At 46.1% G+C, this 19,771-nt stretch overlaps 1 non-coding gene across 1 annotated transcript; it reads right to left on the reverse strand.

The window, feature by feature from the left end:
- Nucleotides 1-12,478: 12,478 nt before the first annotated feature.
- LOC142833231 (U1 spliceosomal RNA) lies at nucleotides 12,479-12,642 on the reverse strand. The gene has a single exon (XR_012907367.1). It is a non-coding gene; the product is annotated as a U1 spliceosomal RNA (small nuclear RNA).
- Between the last annotated feature and the right edge of the window lie 7,129 nt (nucleotides 12,643-19,771).

Below are 19,771 nucleotides of genomic sequence, written 5' to 3' on the forward strand. Positions count from 1 at the left end.
CCCAGCCTGCCACAGCAGTGGTTGGAGAAGAGCTTCCCCGCAGTCGGCTTCCACGGTGTCCTGCCGGTTCCCCAAATGGTCCTCGGGTGTCGGAGCCCAGCTGTGGGCAAGGGCACGCTGACCTGTGAGATTAGAGAAGGAGCCGGGCTGAACCTGCCACGGCAGCTCAGAGACTTGGTCTGACCTTAGGGAAATTTGACAGCCAGGCTGGCCTCCAACTCACGATGATTCTCCTGCCTCAGCCTCCCTAGTACTGGAAGTACAGGCAAGACCCATCACGCCCAGCTTTTTATCTGGCTTTGCTTTTTATGAGAGTAAATTTTATTGTAGCTCGGGCTAATTTTGAATTCCTGATCCTTCGTCTCTGTCTCCTAAGCACTGGATTTTTTTTAAAATCAAAGTGTATTATCATACGCAAGCCCTTGAGTTCACTCCTCAGCCCAGAAGGAAAAAAGAATTCAGAACAGAAATATGTCAGATGGGTAGTCAGCATTTACCAGCATGTATCCAGTTACTTGTTTAAAGGAAAAAATAAAGGGCCTAAGAAATCGTTTAGCAGTACATGTTGTAAATGCAACTGAACATTAGTATAACCTCAATCAGATGTGTTCTGCTCCCTCCTTTGCCCGTGGCCCTTCTCATTTTTGTAATGAGTATGCTTTACTAATTATTATTGTTGTTATTATTATTATTGACAAGGTCTCATATAGCCTGGACTAATCTGGAATCACTTTGTAGCCAAGGATGGCCTGAATTCCTGAGGTCCTCCCGCCACCACGTCCCCAGTGCTGGGACTGGAGACTGTGCCACCATGCCTGGTTGATGTGCTGGTGGACAGTGAGCCCGGGGCCTCATATGTGCTCAGCAAGTACTCTGCCAACTGAGCTATGTCACAAGACTCTCTTGTTTCTAAACCTTGCCATAAGAAGAGCTTACTACACTTGTACTGGTTGTCTTAATATAAGTAAGTTCTTTTCTGAGCCCTTCAGACACGAATGCGGAGAGTATTAATGATTATCAGAATTTATACATGATCACAACCAAAACAGTGAAGTGAGCCAATGAATGAAACTTTGAACATCCTCCAAAACAGGAAGTTGCAGTTTCTTGTGAAACTGTGCTATATTCGTCTTAGCTCTTATGTTGCCATGGATCCTTTCTGAACATAGGAGCAAGTAATATTTTGCATTATCTTTCAAGTCTTTTAAAGTTTTATTTTAGTTTTTATTTACATTTGTTTACTCATTTGTGTGGGGAGGGGCCGCACACACCACAGTGTTGGGACAGCTCTTGGGAGTCAGTTCCCCTTTCGGCGTGTGGGTCCCAGGGAGGAACTCAGGTCATCAGGACTGGAGCGATGGCCTTCACTTTCTGAGCCATCTTGGTCCTATCTTCCAAAGCTTAATCCCACAGTCACTATTTTTATTTCAACTGCGTGTTTGTTTTTGTTGTTTGGTTGTTGAGACAGGGTCTCACTGTGTAGCCCTGGCTGGCCTAGAACTCGCTTTGTATACCAAACTGATCAGTTACATTTTTATTATTCAACTAGGACTTGTGTGTTAAGCCACATGCTCCAGCAATTTCATGAATGAAATGTCAGAGAAGAATTATTTATAAAGAAAATATTATTTCATTGATCCTTGTGTAATTTCAGAAGAATCACTTATGTCCTTAAAGCTGAGCTCACCTTGTAAAATTTGCAGTTTTTTTTACTATAGGGACAGTCTGGCTGGTCGCGCCGTTGGCAACATGTGCTGGACACTGTGTGCTGCCACTGCCGACATTTGATACTGCCAGAGTAAATGACATCCTTCTTGACTGCAGCTCAGATCAGCGTGTGCTCAAGCCTGCATGTCGTGGAGACAGACATGCAGTACCTTCCTGAAAGCTTCCACAGTAAGAGTTGAGGCCCTGCAGTCTGCCAAGATTCATGCAGTGGACATTACTCTCCAACAGGGGCATTCTGCAAGCACTGGGAAAACCACCCAGATAGTACATAGATAGATGAAAGATGAAAAAGGAAGGGAAGGAACAGAAAGAGAGACATCTGTATTCACGGTACCTTCTCCCCCACCCACCTGGAAAGCCACCTGCCAACTCCAGAATAAGCTCATGAGATTCCTGATGGCGGTTCAGCTGTTGTCTCTGTTCTGTCCCTAGCCCGTGGCCACCTCCTCAGGTCTAAATGCTGGGCTGTTGTTCCCTGTGTGCTCGTAGTTTGCATTCTGAGCGCTGTCAGGTTCAGATTGACCAACAACTTGGATACCATTGCAATTAATGCTCACTCCAACAGATTTGACCTTTATAAAGCAACCCCATGTTAGGAGCGTTAGCAGGTATCCTGAAACCTCTAAAGGCCCATGTGGAGGAGTTGACTTGGCATGCGCTTCACTGCTGTCTCCCTGACAAGGAAATGTGCTCAGGGAAAGCTGTCTGAGTGAGGGACCGGGTTAGGATACGGAGAGACAGATGCCCAGATGGCACTGTCTTGTGGCCTTCTGCACCACAGATAAAGGTGAAGTTAGAAGTTAGGGCTGGAGCAATGGAGGTTGAGTTGTCTGTCATAGATACTAGAGAACTGTAGACAGGAAGGAGATTCCGTAGGTTAGAGAAGAAGATAAGCTCGAAAAGACCAGGTGTTGTAATGTCTATTCAGCCATCTTGTTTTTTTTTTAAAAAGCATATCTGTTTATTAGTGTATGTTGTGCCATGACACGTGTGGAGATAAGAGCTGGCTCCCTCTTCCTATCCTGTGGGTTCCAGGAAGTGTTCTCCAGGCATCAGGCATGGCAGCAAGTGCCTTTACCCACTGGGCTGCCCTTAGTCAACCATTTTGACAGTAACTGTAGAAATTTAGGTGTGGAACAAATTGAGTTGGTTTTTCCAGATGTACAATGTCAGACTGTTGGAATTCATGTGCAGGCCACAGACTGTGTGTCGTAACATCCACTCTCACAATACCATGTTATTAAGTTTCTTGAGGCTGGGTGATGTTTTTGACTACGAATGTGGAATTCTCCCTTTCAGAAGTTTTCCCCTTTCCTCTCCTCATGCAGGTAGCAAGTTTGTTTTACTTTCTTCAAGGGATGTTTATGGCAGGCCGAAAGCTAAAGGCACCTGCAAAACACTTCTTCCTGACTCTTTTTCCTCCTTCTCTCCCAGCCCTCCCTCCCTCCCTCCCTCCATTTTTTCTTGCTTTTCTCCTTCTCTCTCTTCCTTTTTTCTTTCTTTTTTCTTTCCCTTCCCCCCTCCTCTTCTCCTTCTCCTTCTCCTTCTTCTTCCTCTCTCTCTCTCTCTCTCTCTCTCTCTCTCTCTCTCTCTCTCTCTTCTGGAGGGTTTATTTCGGCTAATGATTTTAGAGATGTCAGTCTGTGGTGTGAAGGGCTTGTCAGAACAGGACAGTTCACATCCTGGCAACAGAGAGAAAGGGAATGGTGGTGCCCGGCGACTTTTTGCTTCCCCCTTGTATTCAGCATGAGCCCCAGCCCATGGGACAGTGCGACCCACATTCAGGGTGAGTCTTTCCCCTCTGTTAATTCCCTCTGGAAATCCCTCACAGATCCACCTAAAAGGTATGGGATTCTCTAGCCAGTCAGGTTTATAATAAAGATTAACCATTGTGGACTCAGTTGGTAATGTGCCTCCTGTGTACACATGAGGACCTAAGCACAACCCCTGTGCCCACATTCTAAAAAAAGTTAAAACCAAACTTGGAACTGCATGCTTGCAGTCCCAGCAGTGGGGAGACAGAGACAGGCAGCTCCCTGGAACGCACTGCCAGCCAGCCTAGCACAATCAGTAAGTCCCAGGCCAAAGGACATTGTCACAATAAAAACCAAGTGGGTGACTCTTGAGGAATGACGCTTGAGGTTGACTCCAGCCTACACATGTACACATACATGTACGTATGCCCACATACAAATGAACATGCATACACACACACATGAAATACCATAATGAAATCCATTTTTAAAAATTGCCATCACAAGCCGGGCGGTGGTGGCGCACGCCTTTAATCCCAGTACTCGGGAGGCAGAGGCAGGCGGATCTCTGTGAGTTCGAGGCCAGCCTGGTCTACAAGAGCTAGTGCCAGGACAGGCTCCAAAGCTACAGAGAAACCCTGTCTCGAAAAACTAAAAAAAAAAAAAAATTGCCATCACACCTAGGCATGACACGTGTAACTAACTCATGCCTAAAATATCAGCATTCTAAGAATCTGAGACAAAAGGATTGCTGCAGTTTGAGGCCAGCCTGGGCTATGGAGCAGGTTTCGGGCCATCCTGGGTGTATTGTGCCTTCCAGATATAAATTTTAGAACTACAACCCTCTTGAGTATGCAGATGATCTGCAGTTCGAGACCAGTCTAAACTACATGATATGATCCAGTCTCCAAAAGCTAAATTGATAAGTATAAATAAATAAAACTAGAATACTCTTTGGTGGGATTGTGACAGGCAGAGCCGAGCCTGGGAAGCTGTCGAGAGCTATTTCATGTTTTGTGTGACTCTGGAGTGGTAGTGCTTGCTTGTAGTTCCGGCACTGGGAGGGAAAGGCGAGAGGGGTAAGGAGTTCAAGGCTAAACTCAGCTGTGTGGTGGGTTTGGCATCAACCTGGGCTATGTGACACTAACTCAGAAATGTTCATACTCACGACGTGATGGCAGGATGTTTAAGTGGGAGGAGACACTTGTTGCCAAGGCTGACAACTTGAGTTGATCTCTGATTTAGGATGTTTGGTTTGGTTGTTGTTTTGTTTTTTTCAAGTCAAGGTTTCTCTGTGTAGCTTTGGAGCCTGTCCTGGAACTAGCTCTTGTAGACCAGGCTGGTCTTGAACTCACTGAGATCTGCCTGCCTCTGCCTCCCGACTGCTGGGATTAAAGGCGTGCACCACCACCGCCCAGCTAATTTAGGATTTTTATTGTTGTGATAAAACACCATAACCCAACTGACTTGGGGAGGAAAGGGTTTATTTCATCTTCCAGCTTGAAGTCCATTATTCAGGGAAGTCAGAGCAGGAACCCAGACAGGCTCCTGGAGTCAGGAACTGACACAGGCCATGGAGGAACACATGCTGCTTATGGGCTTGCTCCTGCGTCAGCTGGAGGGCCATGGTGTGTTTTGGGGTCTCTTGAATCTGTGAGAATAAGCCCCAACTGAAGAGTCCAAGAATAGGAAAATAAAAATGTAGATTCCAGAAATGAGAATGTAGAAATAAAAAAATGTAAAGTTATAAGTCTAGGAGAATAAGAACTGACTGTCAGCAGCTTTCTCAGCAGATCAAGGATCAGTCATTCACAGTGAGCTGTTTTCTCAGCCACTTAAGAAGCCTCTATCAGCCTAGGTCATTTCGTTTTACAACTGGCTGTTCTATTTACAAGGCCGGAGCTTCTCTCTGCAAACTGAGAGTAGTGTCTTGGCCATCCTTGATAAACGACAGATATGAACTGAGTTAACCTCTAGGAGACAGAGATACGTGACCTCTGGGTTAGGCACTGTCTCTGTTATGGGAAACTGGCACCATCAAAGGGGAGGCATGGGGCTTCAGTATACACTGCCTGGAGGAACCAGGAGACGGTGACCACGGTGCAAACACATGGTTTAACTAATGAGCTCTGATAATGGAGGCTGTAAAGTATGGCAGTCTGTATCTGAGTTTTACCTTGAGATAGTGTGAAAAGGTTTCTGCTGTCTTCTAAGTTCCCAGCCTAAGAACCAATTCATTCTAATTTATTAACCCTCTGGTATTACTAGCGGTCCCTTTTCTAATTAATGGCTAAAGACACCTGTTTTCTTGCAATTAGCAACTTTCACTGTAATCTACTCTGAAACATATTTCATGATAGCTGTCTAGTTTCCCATTGACATTAGAACTCACTCCCCTCCTTAGGGTCTCTGTTGACTGACTCACGGGTCAGGGCAAGAATGTAAAAATTCCTTTGTTCAGACCTAATGCTTGGTGCCCTAACTATAAAAGGTGGGTTCAAAAACTAGCCTTTGGCCGGGCGGTGGTGGCGCACGGCTTTAATCCCAGCACTCGGGAGGCAGAGGCAGGTGGATCTTTGTGAGTTCGAGGCCAGCCTGGTCTATAAGAGCTAGTTCCAGGACAGGCTCCAAAGCTACAGAGAAACCCTGTCTCGAAAAACCAAAAAAAAAAAAAAAAAAAGAAAAAACCAAAAACCCCCAAAAAACTAGCCTTTGGCCACAGCCTAACAAATACCATCTCTGGCTGTGGTCTGAGCTAGCTGATAAGCTTCTGTGCCCCACAGTGGTTTTTTTTTTTTTTTAAGTTTGCTTCTAGTTTTCCTGGGATCTGGTTTCTGGAATAAAGTTTGCTTCTGGTTTATTAGACTTTGGTGGTCTGTCCCCATCTTTGCACGACCCCTCTGGACCCAACACGACAAATCCTTTTTCCCAATGTACAGTTACTCTGATAAAACACTGTAGGTTCCTCTGGGGAAGGGAGAAAGGGTAACAATAAAACTCTCAGGTACCAAGGTCCTTCCTCTGGGGAATTCCTTAAATGGACACAAGTCTGGAGATTATTTGGCCCTCATTCCCTGCTACTATGATCCAGTGCGGCCTTTCGTGTGTTCTAGAGCTCTTTCACCTATGCAGACCAAACGAAACCCGAGAAATCTTACCTACTTCATAAAACACCACAGTTGATCAGCCAGTCCCAAAGCTCCGTCTGAACCATGACTTTATAAACATCTCTTTGCCCTGCTGCCTGTTACGTGAGTGCTCAACTTGCCTTTGTAATGCAATGTTGTCAGCCTGGCCCTACTGCTCTGGGGTACAATTAAACCTATAATATTTAATTCCTCCAGCTGAGCAGCAGCATCTCCCCCTCCAAGGTCCAACGCAAGGGAAAGGGTGCCAATGAAGTTCTCCAAATGTCTTTGTCCTACAGTATTAGTGAAAGGCGTGTCTTCTGGGCCCTCACATTGTTGTGGAGGATTCTGGGTTTTGAGCAGCGAATTCACTTGAACATTTTAATTTCTCTAAGCCCTAAAATCTCTTCATCAACACGAAACCAGGGAATTTTAGGTCATTTTTAATAGGCTATATTTTCACAAATACTCCAACAAACTAATCAGATAAACTCCTTTTGAATTGTGCCAGTTTCACTAGGAAACTTGGAATCTCTGCTCAGTGGCCCCATGTTGATGGTAAACTCGGCCTGATCCAGTTTGATGTTCCTCCACCATAAGCCCACGCCCTGCAAATCCATCGCCACTCAGATGACCCAGACTTCTGCTTGAATGAATTCGTGAACTCATTAGGTTCTCTAGTGGAGTAGTGCGCCCCCTCAGGGATCACTTCGTATTTTACCTCTAGGGGCTTGCTTAACCTGGAGTCTAGTTACAGGTCAGGGGTGAGGATGGGTGGTTCCTGAGGGACGTCAGCATCGTTTGTGCCTGACTTCTTTAGGAAAAGTTGTTGCCTGCTCTACACAGGGGACAGGATCTTAGGGAAAGGCAGAGAAGGCAACACTGCTGGGATTGGGGTGGGGGTATTAGCATCTTCTAATACTGGAGAGAGTATTTCCTGGCAGAGAGGACCCATCAGAATATGAGGAGGCAACACCAACCTCATTAGGGTCCCCCTCTCACCCCAACACACACACACACCACTGCCCGGCTAGGATCCCCTTCTTTTAAAAATCAGTGCCCTTGCTTTAACTGCTGATGCGCAATGAAGCTGGCAATTAAATTTATATTGTAACTCAGCTAATTGTATAATGAGGACTTGGTTTTGGTTTTCTGAAACGTGAGCTCTGTCACTGCAGGAGGAAAGATTCTCTCCCAGTGCACACTTAGAAACCTTCAGATAGTTTATGTGCGTTTGGAGTGAATCAGTTTTATTACTCAGTTCACAGTCTTTTGTAATTTTGTTCAAAGATGCTAAAAGGAGCCAGCTAGCACTTTCCAGAAACGTTCAGAATTTTTATACGCAGAATCACTAAATTCCTTACACCTCATAAGAAGTGAATTGTGAGCAAGTACATTTATCTCAATAAATTTGTTTTTTTGTTTTTGTTTTTCTGAGACAGGGTTTCTCTGTGTAGCTCTGGCTATCCTGGAACTCACTCTGTGGACCAAGCTGGCCTTGAACTCACAGAGATCTGCCTGCCTCTGCCTCCCTGAGTGCTGGGATTAAAGGTGTGCGCCACCACCGCCTGGCTTCAATAGATTCCTTAAATAGTGCACACAATGTATTTCAGCACCCAAATACTATCTGAGGCGCCTTTAGTGACCATAGGTTCTATCCCGCTGAAGATCTAGTTCTAGGTACCACTAAGCCCACTAGAGAAACTCATCCTTAAAATTTTCTTTCTCGATAATGATAATGACTTTTAGTACCAATTTTTTTTAGCCAAGCTTTCTAGAGGAACATAAAGGAGATGAATTTGTGTGTGCATTTGTACATGCATGTGTGTGTGTACTTGTGCATGTATATATGGTCGTGTATATATTTGTAAATGTGTGTATGCTATACATATATTTGTGAGCATATGTATGCTTGTGTATATATGTGTGTGTTTATATATGCTTGTGTATATATGCGTGTATATGTATGCTTGTATATATATGTGTGTGTGTCTATGTATGCTTGTGTATATGTGTGTGTGTTTATATATGCTTGTGTATATATGCGTGTATATGTATGCTTGTATATATATGTGTGTGTGTCTATGTATGCTTGTGTATATGTGTGTATATATATATATACATATATAAATTTATTAAGAGGACTTTAAATAATCATACCTGGGATGCTGAGAATCGGATACTCAGTCCTTGAGGTTGGGTGCCTCAACAGAATAGCTGTCTCTCACGGTGGGGGTGATGGAGGCAACAGCCATTAGTCATTTAGTCCACAAGGCCCCAGCCTGGTGCTGAAATCCAGCAAAGTTCCTAGAGCAACTGGTCCCTGTTCCACAATGTAGGTGTGCAAATGCTGGTTCTGCTACCAGCAAAGCAGTCAGCAGGATCCACAACAGGATGGATCAACCCAGGCAGCAGGAGGAAAGCCTGAACCAGCAAAAGGTCTCTCTGAAATGCCCTTTTTTGAGACGGACTGCTCCCTGAAGGTGCCACCCCCATCAGGGTGGCCCTTCCTACGTCGTTAAAGCAGTCAGGACAACTCCTCAGGTGAAGCTCATTACTCACACGATTCTAATTTGTGGCCACTGACATTAAAACCAACCACAAGAATCTGCAGGAACCACACGGAAGAACGAGAGAACTCATTTCCCACAAGTTGTCCTTTGGCCTGTCCTCACACATACAAACCAAAAAAAGTGAATGTAAGTTTTTAATTTAAAAAGTCCACACAGGCCGGGCGGTGGTGGCGCACGCCTTTAATCCCAGCACTCGGGAGGCAGAGGCAGGCAGATCTCTGTGAGTTCAAGGCCAGCCTGGTCTACAAGAGCTAGTTCCAGGACAGGCTCCAAAGCTACAGAGAAACCCTGTCTCGAAAAAAAAAATTAAAAAAGAAAAGAAACAAAACAAAAACCTGTGCTGCTGGTTGACTTTTGACTCCTATGGAGGACTTGCCTCCATCAGATTGGCCTGTGGGCGTGTGTGCGAGGCATTTTCTTGATTAGTAATTGATGTAGGAGGGCCCAGCCCACTGTGGGCAGGGCCACCTCTGCTTAGGTGGTCCTTTGTTAGATATGATAAAACTCTCTGAGCAAGCCAGGAACCAGCGCTCTTCCACGGTCTCTGCTTCAGTTCCTGCCTCAGGGTTTCTTGTCCTGGCTTCCTGCAGTGAGCCACAAGCATCATACAGTAAAAGTACAGCTGAGATCAATAGGCAAACCCACAGGAGCAAATTCTGATGCAGATTTGCAAAGCTTTGGGAACACCTGTCTTCTGAATGGACACTGACATTTCTGTACAAATCTTGTGAAGACACAGCCTTCCTTCTTTTCATAGTGGATTCATCCTGAAATTTCCCAGCAGTGCGTACATCACTGAGCAATAACTTCTTCATGAACTGGCAGCTGGATAACCTTTTCCCACACTGTGGGGCCCTGGTGTGTAGGTATTCACTCCGTCAAAGAAATCTTTGTTCTTATAGTCAGATCTACATAAAACTAGTCTCTCATAATCCTCCCTATTGACAGGACTTCTGGCAAGAAAAGGAGCCCTGAGCAGGAGGCACTGAACAGGAGAGATAGCTTGTCTGCTCTTTCTGATAAACAGGTCTGGCGGCCTTAAACTCTCTTGTTCCTTTATCCATAAAAAATATCAGGAAAAAAGCTTAGATTGCTAAACCAGCCCCAGAGAAAGGAATTCTTTCTCACCTGGGTACCAGCAGATACAGCACCCCCATAGCACCCTGTTGGCCCCCGGGGACCAGGCACCATCTGCTTTTCTTCCACAGGTTATACTGACTGGTTGCCATGCTACCACAAATGCTATGTTCCCAGACGCTGCTGGAAGTGCTTAGAGAATACACAGTCCGGTATCGTTCTTCTTCCCTTCTTCTCTACGTTTGCCAATCACAAACTCTAGCTTAACTAACCACACAAATGTAGATAACACAAAACTCTCTCAGCAATCATGGCCCTTTATTTACCCCTTCTCAGACGTGTCCGTGGTGAGCTTCACTGCCACACCCCCTCCGAGACAACAGTAAGTGAACTGGAGCCTGCTTTATCAGTCTTAATCCATCTCGTTAGCACTAAGAAATGCATGTTTGGCATCAGTGCTATTGTTAATCATGTCTGTATGGATATATAAACTGGAACCTTTGTGGGATTGGAAGGAACATCAAGGAGGGAGATGATCAGAACATCGAAAGCATTGAGGGGAACATAGGAGGAATAAATGGGACATGATGAAAAGATTTATGTGAGCTAATGTATTTACCTTCAGGTATCATTAGCCAGTTTTCCCCTGGTGTGGCGGTCCTTTCGAATCCTGGAGAGGTTCAGGGGAACTACACCCCAACATAAATCTCGATAGCTTCCCTTAGAGATGGACTGTATCCTGTAAACCCAAATAAAACCTTTGGGTCATGGTGTTTATTACAGCAACAGAGAAGTGAGCTAGGGCAGTGGTCCGTAGGGTGTTGAGGAAGTTAACAAAAACATGGGGTGTTGAAGAAATTAGTGAAAATGTAATATTAGAAGATATCTACGGCTTAGAGTGGGGTGGATGCCTATGATCCCTACGCCAAGGAGGCATGAAGACCGCCGAGAATGTGTGGCTAGCCTGGGATATATAGAAAGACCATCTATCTATCTATCCATCCATCCACGTGTGCACACATTTGGTTCTGGGGCAATTGCATTTGAAGTGCATGTGATTCCATGAAATAGGCTTTATCTTTTCAGGTATGAAGGGCTGACAAGTAAAGGAGTTTGAACATGCTGTTCTTTGGGTACATGAGGGAACTTCACTTGAGAAAATGCTCCTGTAAGATCTTGCTGTAAAGCATTTTTCTTCCTCTTTCTTCTTCCTTCCATTCTTTCTTTCTTTTTACTAGACAGAGTTTCTCTGTGTAGCCCTGACTGTCCTGGAACTTGTGTTGTAGACCAGGCTGGCCTCAAACCCAAAGATCCACCTGCCTGTGCAGTGCTGAGATTAAAGGAGTGCACCACCAACACCTGACTGAAAGGTATTTTGTTAGTGATTGTTGGGGAAGGACACAGCCCATTGTGGGCGGGGCCATCCGAGTACTGTTGGTTCTGAACTATAAGAAAACAGCTTGAGCAAGCCATGGGGAGCAAGCCAGTACATAGCACTCCTCCATGGCCTCTGCATCAGTTTCTGCCCCCAGGGTTCCTGTCCTGAGTTCCTTAGATGTGGAAGCATAAGCCGAATAAACTTTCTCCCCAAATTGCTTCGGTCACAATGTTTCATCACAGCACTAGAAACCCTTACTAAGACACTCAGTCTACATATCTAGTTCATGGCCAGCCAACAAATAAACGAAAATGCAAGCCTAAACCAAACAAGACATGGAAGTAGAGAAGGGGTACTGGAGAGACTCTGCTGTGTTCCCAGCATCAGTCACATGGTGGCTTATACTTGTCTGCATCTCCGGTCCCTGGGGAATCCAAAACCCTGCCCTCCTCCTGGCCCCTGTGGGCACTGCAGGAACTGCACAGATGTACTGATTTATTGTTTCCCTTTCTATAGTGGTCACACAGCTAAGACATTTTGAAGAAAGTTGGGGAGGAAGGGGTTTATTGGCTTACACTTAGGACAGAAACTGGAGTGGAGGAGCTGAGGCAAAAGCCATGGCCGGGCGCCATGGACTCACTTAGGCCCCCAGTTTACAGACCCTAGGGAGGCACCATCCTTTCCCTTTAGTCACTAGTTATGAAAACGCCCTGGCACTTTCTTGGGACCCGCAGCTCAAGATTGCTGTGCCTTTGTCCTCCATGCAGAGAATGGAACGACATAAAAGCAGAGCATAAAGCTGAGAACACAATCGTAAGTCTTACATTTGAACCTTAAGATCAGGGGAGAGCGCGAACGCAGTCCCCCACTACCACAAATTATGCAGTCGAGTTTCCCGCATTTGGGGAAATCGCAGGGGTCAGCACATCCGGAGTGCAATGGATAAGCCTCGCCCTGGGAAAACCACCTTCGTGATCATGGTATCTCCCCTGCCAGGTAAGTATGAGTTGCTTTGGCCGAGCGCACGCTCTCCCTTACAACACACACCCTTTCAACACACGGTGATCGTCCTCGCGCAACCGCCTCACCCTCATGCCATAGAGACCGCAGGATGTGCTCCTCGTCCCTATGGAAATAACACTCACGACACACGAATTATTAATATACTGGACGCGGACTTTCGAGTCCTGCGGGACCGGCAGCCCTTGCGCTGGTACTAATCTGCATATGCCCCGCCCCTCTTTTTTTCTTTGCCTGGCGACCGTGCCGCGGACAGGATATCCCCCCCCCCTGCTGGGCTCTCCTCCCAAACACTGTGCAACCTAGGATGGCCCTAAACTTCTGATCTTGAGTCTGTGACTACTGGGGATCACACATTCCTTGTTATTCTTAATTACCTATAGGTTCTGATCAACTTAGACTGGAAAACATCAGAAGGGGCATATTTAATCAAAACAATAATATATGCCCACCAAGTAGTCTCAGGAGCTCGGTAATGTTGTTGTTGTCTAGACGAACTAACACATAAGGCAGAATAGCAGGCATCAGTTAAAGGGGGTGCCTGGGTTAAAGGTTTTGAATCCTAGACTAGTTTCAGGCCCTTGTAAGTCCTTTAACGTTAGTTCAGGCTGCAGCCAGTCACAGTGAGTTTTGTCAGTCAAAGGGCTGACAGTCTGGCTAGTTCCTATCCTGTGTGGTCCAGGGGCTGGGTGTCTAAGGGTACCCATCAATCCTGGCTGATTTCTGCCTGAGAATAATGAACTCTGTTCCCAGGGTTTCTTCCTGTGGGGTAGAATCTGATTCCCTGGGTTTTTCCTGTTCCCCAAAGGCCAGAATCTTTTAAAGGAATTTTTCAGGAAGTCTCAGTTTGACAACCCCAATTTTTATAATGGAGACTCCCTTGTTTCTGGCAACTAGGAAGTTCAGCTGTAGGGTGTGCGTGCATAGAATTGTAAATTTTGTATTTTTAGTTCAAAATATACATATATCTTTTCTTTTTCCTTTCATATAACCAACCAGACACTTAAAGTGGGCATCAGTAGGTAAAAGTCAAGATGGAATATGAGTTGCTAGGCTGTAGTCATACTAACTAATATCTTCTCTTGTATCTCTGAGCAGAACACAAAATTCAGGAAGTGGTAGAGGGCTAGGTAGTGAAAGAGTCTGGGGCCCAGTGAAATCTCAATTTAAATAGGTCCATAGTCCAGGAGACTGTTTTTGTTCTTTTACTCTTTTGGGTGGTGGCGGGGGGGGGTGTTGCCGCCAAGTTCCCAAATAAATCACACACGAAGGCTTATTATTACTTATGAATGTCTGGCCTTAGCTTGATTTTTTGCTAGCCAACTTTTCTTATCTTAGATGATTCCATCTATTTTTTTTTGCCTCTGGGCTTTTATTATTTATTTATTTTTCCATTTCCTTACTTCTTTATTTTCTTTCTTTTTCCATGACTTGCTGGGTAGCTGGCTCCCAATGTCCTCCTCTCCTTGTTTTCTTGCTTCTTCTTTTCTTCCAAATTTCTCCTCCTATTTATTCTCTCTGCCTTCCAGTCCCACCTATCCTTTCTCCTTCCTTGTTATTGACTGTTCAGCTCTTTATTAGACCAATGAGGTGTTTTAGACAGGTAAAGAGTCTCAGCTTCACTGAGTTAAACAAATGCAACATAAAAGAACGCAACTCGTCTTTGCATCATTAAACAAATGTTCCACAGCATAAACAAATGTAGCACATTTTAATATAACAGTTCATTTGGCAGCAGTGTCTGTGGCTTGTTTTCTTGACCTGGGTTGTGATGGATCCATGGTGTAATGCCAGCTCCCATCACAGCCATAGCAGTGGAGAATCACTGTGTAGGTCCTTTCCAAGTTGGCTCCAGGGTGCCGCTGACTACCTGTTGACCCAGGCAGTATCACCAGGCTTGAACAAGCTGAAACTGGTGGTGGACTTGGAGGCCCGCTGAGTCTCTTGGATGGTCCAGTGACTAGCCTGTCTGGAGGACTGGAGGGCCTTGAGAAAGGAATGGCTAGAGAGTTCTGGCAACTGCTGCTCTCTGAGCCTGGGAGGCAGTGGGGAGGTCCTCCAGACATAACCCCATTAGGGGTAAATCCCTCCCTATATGAAGCAAAGCAAAGGAAGGAGGCCTATCCACTCTTTGCTGAACTCTAATGAGAGTTTTGTTAGAGTTTTCGTTTGTTTTGTTATTGTTTTTGTTGTTTTTAAATGCCTTGTTTATTCTTTTTTTTCCAAATATTTATTTATTTATTATGTATACAATGTTCTGTCTGTGTGTATGCCTGCAGGCCAGAAGAGGGCACCAGACCTCAGTACAGATGGTTGTGAGCCACCATGTGGTTGCTGGGAATTGAACTCAGGACCTTTGGAAGAGCAGGCAATGCTTTTAACCTCTGAGCCATCTCTCCAGCCCGCCTTGTTTATTCTTTTTTGCCTGACCAGAACTCTGGGATCTATATGTATGTGTTTCAATCCATGTCTAAAACTTTAGCTATTAATTGAAGGTTTGGGCTGTGAAATCCAGGCCTTTGTTGGACCCCATTGCTAAGGGGAAGTCAAATCAGGGGACTAGTGCCTGGAAGAGCTTTTTAGCTACTATTTGAGCAGTCTCAGTCCAGGTGGAGAATGCTTCTGCCCACCCAGAAAAGCTATCTGTAAAAACCAGCAGGTATTTTTATCCTCCCCCAGCAGGCAGGATCTCTGTGAAGTCAGTTTTCCCCAAGTTTGCTAGGGTGTTGTTTTCTTATTCAGATCTCCTTCTGTGTAAGGGCTCTCTGTTTTGGATTCACTTGAGCACAAACCTGGCTTCTGGCTGAGACACCCTCACGAGGCTTTCCAGTCTAGGTGTACCATACCTTGGTGTGAGCAGCTCCGAAAGTCTTGTGGACCCCAGACGAGTAGCCTGGCGAAGGTCAGTACCAGAGTCCTGCCGGTTGTTTCTGGGGAAATGACCTTCCTCTCTGGTGTGGGTTTACTCTCAACCTGTGGGTCTGAGCTGTCCGTTTCTCCTTTACCACGGAGTCTCAGGCCGCTCTGGGTCACGGTGCATCATCAGAGTATCGATAGGCTCCGCTGCTCTTCGGGCCATTTGTGGGCAGCCAGGTCTGCAGCCCAGCAGTGGAGGACAGCGATTTGTAGGGTTAGTCAAATAATCTCTAGAATTCTAGGAGGGACAACATTTCTTAATGTCCTTTTCCCCAAACAACGAGAAGCCCTCTCTTTCTGTAGATCATACCATGGACGTGCCTGGTAGCAACACCCTGCACAGCCCGGGGGCGGTATTTCTGCTTTTTTCCCAGAGAATGACGGGTTTTATGGATCATTGGTTGAAAAGGAGATATAAATCAGGAAAGAGAAAGGAGTGGAACTTCCTCTTTTCCTTTGGTCTCAGGCCAGGAGAACTTTTCCGCTTCCCTGGGACTGCAGCATGGAGCAGAGGAGGGGGGAATGGGGATGCTCACGGGGTTGGGGGGCACTGTTTACCCTTCCCAGTGTGTATTCTACTTAGAAGATGGGCGAGAGGAGGGGGAGCCTGGATGAGAAGCCTGGCCTCTCCCCACCTCCACGCAGGGACCAAGCCTCACCCCGAGTAGGAGTCAGACAAAATGGTCAAGAGCTTCTGCTCCCGGAGTGGGGCTGGTGGAGGACTTTGGGTGACCTGGCAGAGCCAAAAGGATTTAGGTCCTCAACAGGAGGGGGCACAGGACTCAAGCCGCTGGGTTGGGGGAGAGTCTCACAGGAGAGAAAGCCTCTGGTCAATACAGAGAAGTAAAACTGACAGACACACACACACACACACACACACACACATTGACATCTCACATGGCTTCTGGACACTGGAACAGCAGCTGCATCTGACCTCTCCTCTGTGTCCACACAGAAGATGCTTTAGCCAGACTTAACCTCGGGAGGTAACAGAATGGGCAACTTTCTAACTTGTTTCCTTTTGGGGTGGAGGTGTCTGAATCCTTAGCCAGCGATTAATTGGAGGGAGCCTTAGGGTCTGGAACCCCTCTGGCTGCTCATGCTCTGGGAGTCCCCTGCTCACCACACTCTTTCTCGCTCCAAGGAACTCTGGGAGCCCCAGTGTCTCAAGCTGGTCTCTGGGATCTCCAGAAACATGTGGAGGGGTATTCACCAGAGGAGATGCCTCAGACATTGGTTTAAGTCAACAGAAACTTATTAGCCAGCCAGTGACTACACTGGGTGTTCAGGATCCCAGTGCAGCCCCGAGCCTTTGTCAGGGTGAGCTTTTTTTTTTTAATATCTATTTATTTATTTGCTATGTATACAATATTCTGTCTGTGTGTATGTCTGCAGGCCAGAAGAGGGCACCAGACCTCATTCCAGATGGTTGTGAGCCACCATGTGGTTTCCGGGAATTGAACTCAGGACCTTTGGAAGAGCAGGCAATGCTCTTAACCACTGAGGTGAGCTCAGTGAGCTTACAGGGTGAGCTTTTAAGCACAGACACTGTGTTCTGGTTTGACTTGTGTTAGTTAACAAGAACAGTCAGCCAGAAGCCAAACTACAGAAGCCAAAAAGCAAGGTTAGTACATTTAGAGACTTTCCCATAACATAGACTTTGATGGATTAGGTCTTTGTTTTCATTTTTGGCAGATGGTGCTGTCTATATGCTGAATTTTAATGAAATTCAGTCCTGAATGGCACTTCCATCATGGAGTCAGTTGTGCTAAGGTCTGGCCCTGTTACACAGGGCTCCCCGACGTGGCTGGGACTGTAGCTTGGTTGGATTTGGAGATTTCTTTTTTCTTTTCTTTATTTTTTGTTTGTTTGATGGTTGGTTGGAACAGAATCTCACTGGTCTCTACTTGCTAAATATTGGGATTGTAGGAGTGCACATACCCAACTTAAAGCAGGCATTTTTCAACTTTTCCATTTGTTATTCTTTTTTTTAAAATTTTTTTTTATTTTTTCGAGATCAGGGTTTCTCTGTGGCTTTGGAGCCTGTCCCAGAGCTAGCTCTTGTAGACCAGGCTGGCCTCGAACTCACAGAGATCTGCCTGCCTCTGCCTCCTGGGTGCTGGGATTAAAGGTATGTGCCACCACCGCCCAGCTTCACTTCTTTTTTTTTAATGTTTTTTTTTTGTTGTTTTGTTTTTTAATTTAGCATGTGTGTGTGTGTGTGTGTGTGTGTGTGTGTGTGTGTGTGTGTAAGTGAGAGGGCACCTTTCCAGAGTTGGTTTCTCCTTCCACAAAAGGTTTTGTGGATAGGACTCAGGTGGTCAGGCTTGGGTGGCCTGACAGGCGACAGGAACTTTTACCTGCTGAGTCATCTCGCTGGCGTTTTCCCTATTCTCTCTCTCTCTCTCTCTCTCTCTCTCTCTCTCTCTCTCTCTCTCTCTCTCTCTCTCTCTCTCTCTCCCTCTCTCTCCCTCCCTCCCTCCCTCCCTTTCCTCCTCCCTTTTCTTCTAACAACAGCATTGTTGTGAAACCTCAGGGACCATTCCAGCCCTGATCCAGCAGAGGGGGCCATTTCGTTATCTGATGTCATCCTAACCCCGTGGAAGCTGAGAGATTTACCGTTCCTGTTTGGAGGATTTCGCGCTTCAGCCCTTGCTGCAGTCAGTGCGTCTGCTTCCCCTACCTGCCCTGGAACTGTAATCTCTGCGCTGTCTCTGGATCATCACAATCTCACAGGGCCCTCCGTGCACTGTGAGCATTCAAGCATTGGCGGAATTTGATAAGACTTGGGAAGACTGGGTGCCTGCCAGAGGAAGCCATATAATTAACTTGTTAAATCATTAACCTTAATTTTAGACACATTCCTGAAGCTCTTGAGTGAGGCTTGGGAATTCGTACATACCTGAGTTCTCTTTGTTTTGTTTTGTTTCTGTTTTTCGAGATAGGGTTTCTCTGTAGTTTTGGATCCTGTCCTGGAACTTGCTCTTTGAATGCACAGAAATCCGGCCCTCCTGTCTCTGCCTTCTGAGTGCTGGGGATTAAAGGTCAGGTCATTCCTGAGCTCTAAATGGTTGAGTCTGACTGCCGAATTGAATGACAGACAGTAGGGCTCTACTGTGTGTGAAAAGTGTTTGCACACAGGCGGCATTGCTGCCAGTTTGCACAGGGGAAATTGATAAAAGAAGCCTGTTTCTGCCAGGCGGTGGTGGTGCATGCCTCTAACACTTGGGAGTCAGAGGCAGGAGGATCCCTGTGAGTTCAAGGCCAGCCTGGTTGACAAAGCAAGTTCCAGGACAGCCAGGGCCACACAGAGAAACCCTGTCTAGACCCCCGTCCCCCTCCAGGAAAAAAAAAAAGGTCCTTTTTCTACAGGTGTCATGAAGAGCAGCTCTCAATCTCCTAAATAAACATTTATTTTCAATTATGTATGTGTGTGGGTGTGTGGGTGTGTGGGTGTGGGTGTGTGCACAGTGATGTTGGAGGTCAGAGGCATCAGATCCCCTGGAACTGGAGTTGCAGGTGGTTGTGAACCACCCATATGGGCGCTACACCCAATTCCAGTCAAGGGCAATGATAAGCATTTTGAGACTCCCGGCAGTGGGTTTCTCCGCCCACGCAGTAAACCAAATGGAGCCAAATTAAAAGTCAAGGACCAGGTTTAATCTGAGCAAAGCACCCTTGGGTGATCTCGGGGGGAAAAGGAGAAATCGCGTGGCAGGTCTATGGACCGGGGCTCTCAACACTGACCTTGTATCGGTACCAAGAAGGTGGAGCTGGGCTTCTGGGTCCAAACAGTAAGTGCGGAGCAGCCCTAGTGGAGCAACCCAAATGGACCCAAGATCCAGGCCTTCCCTCCGCACTCTGTACCTGTTCTGCTTTCTTCCTTTGCAGAGCACACTCTCACACATTAATGAAACCTGGAAAACGGCGTCCAAGTGAGAATATGCAAAAGCTAAAAATAGCTTCCCACTCCTAGAAGATCTGTGTCCAGCAGCCGCTCTCGGGGAGCAGTCAGAACCCCGGGAGCACTTTCTCAGCACGCGAAGAAATCCTTTTCCCAGCGTCAGTGTGTAGTGATACACACTGTATTTTAGTAAATAAAGTGTGTATCACTACACACTGATACACATTGTATTTTAGTAAATAAAGCTTGCCTGAAGTTCAGAGACTGAAACAGCCACACTGATCAGCCTTACA

The sequence above is a fragment of the Microtus pennsylvanicus genome, chromosome 12 (assembly GCF_037038515.1).
Source record: "Microtus pennsylvanicus isolate mMicPen1 chromosome 12, mMicPen1.hap1, whole genome shotgun sequence".
NCBI lineage: Eukaryota > Metazoa > Chordata > Mammalia > Rodentia > Cricetidae > Microtus > Microtus pennsylvanicus.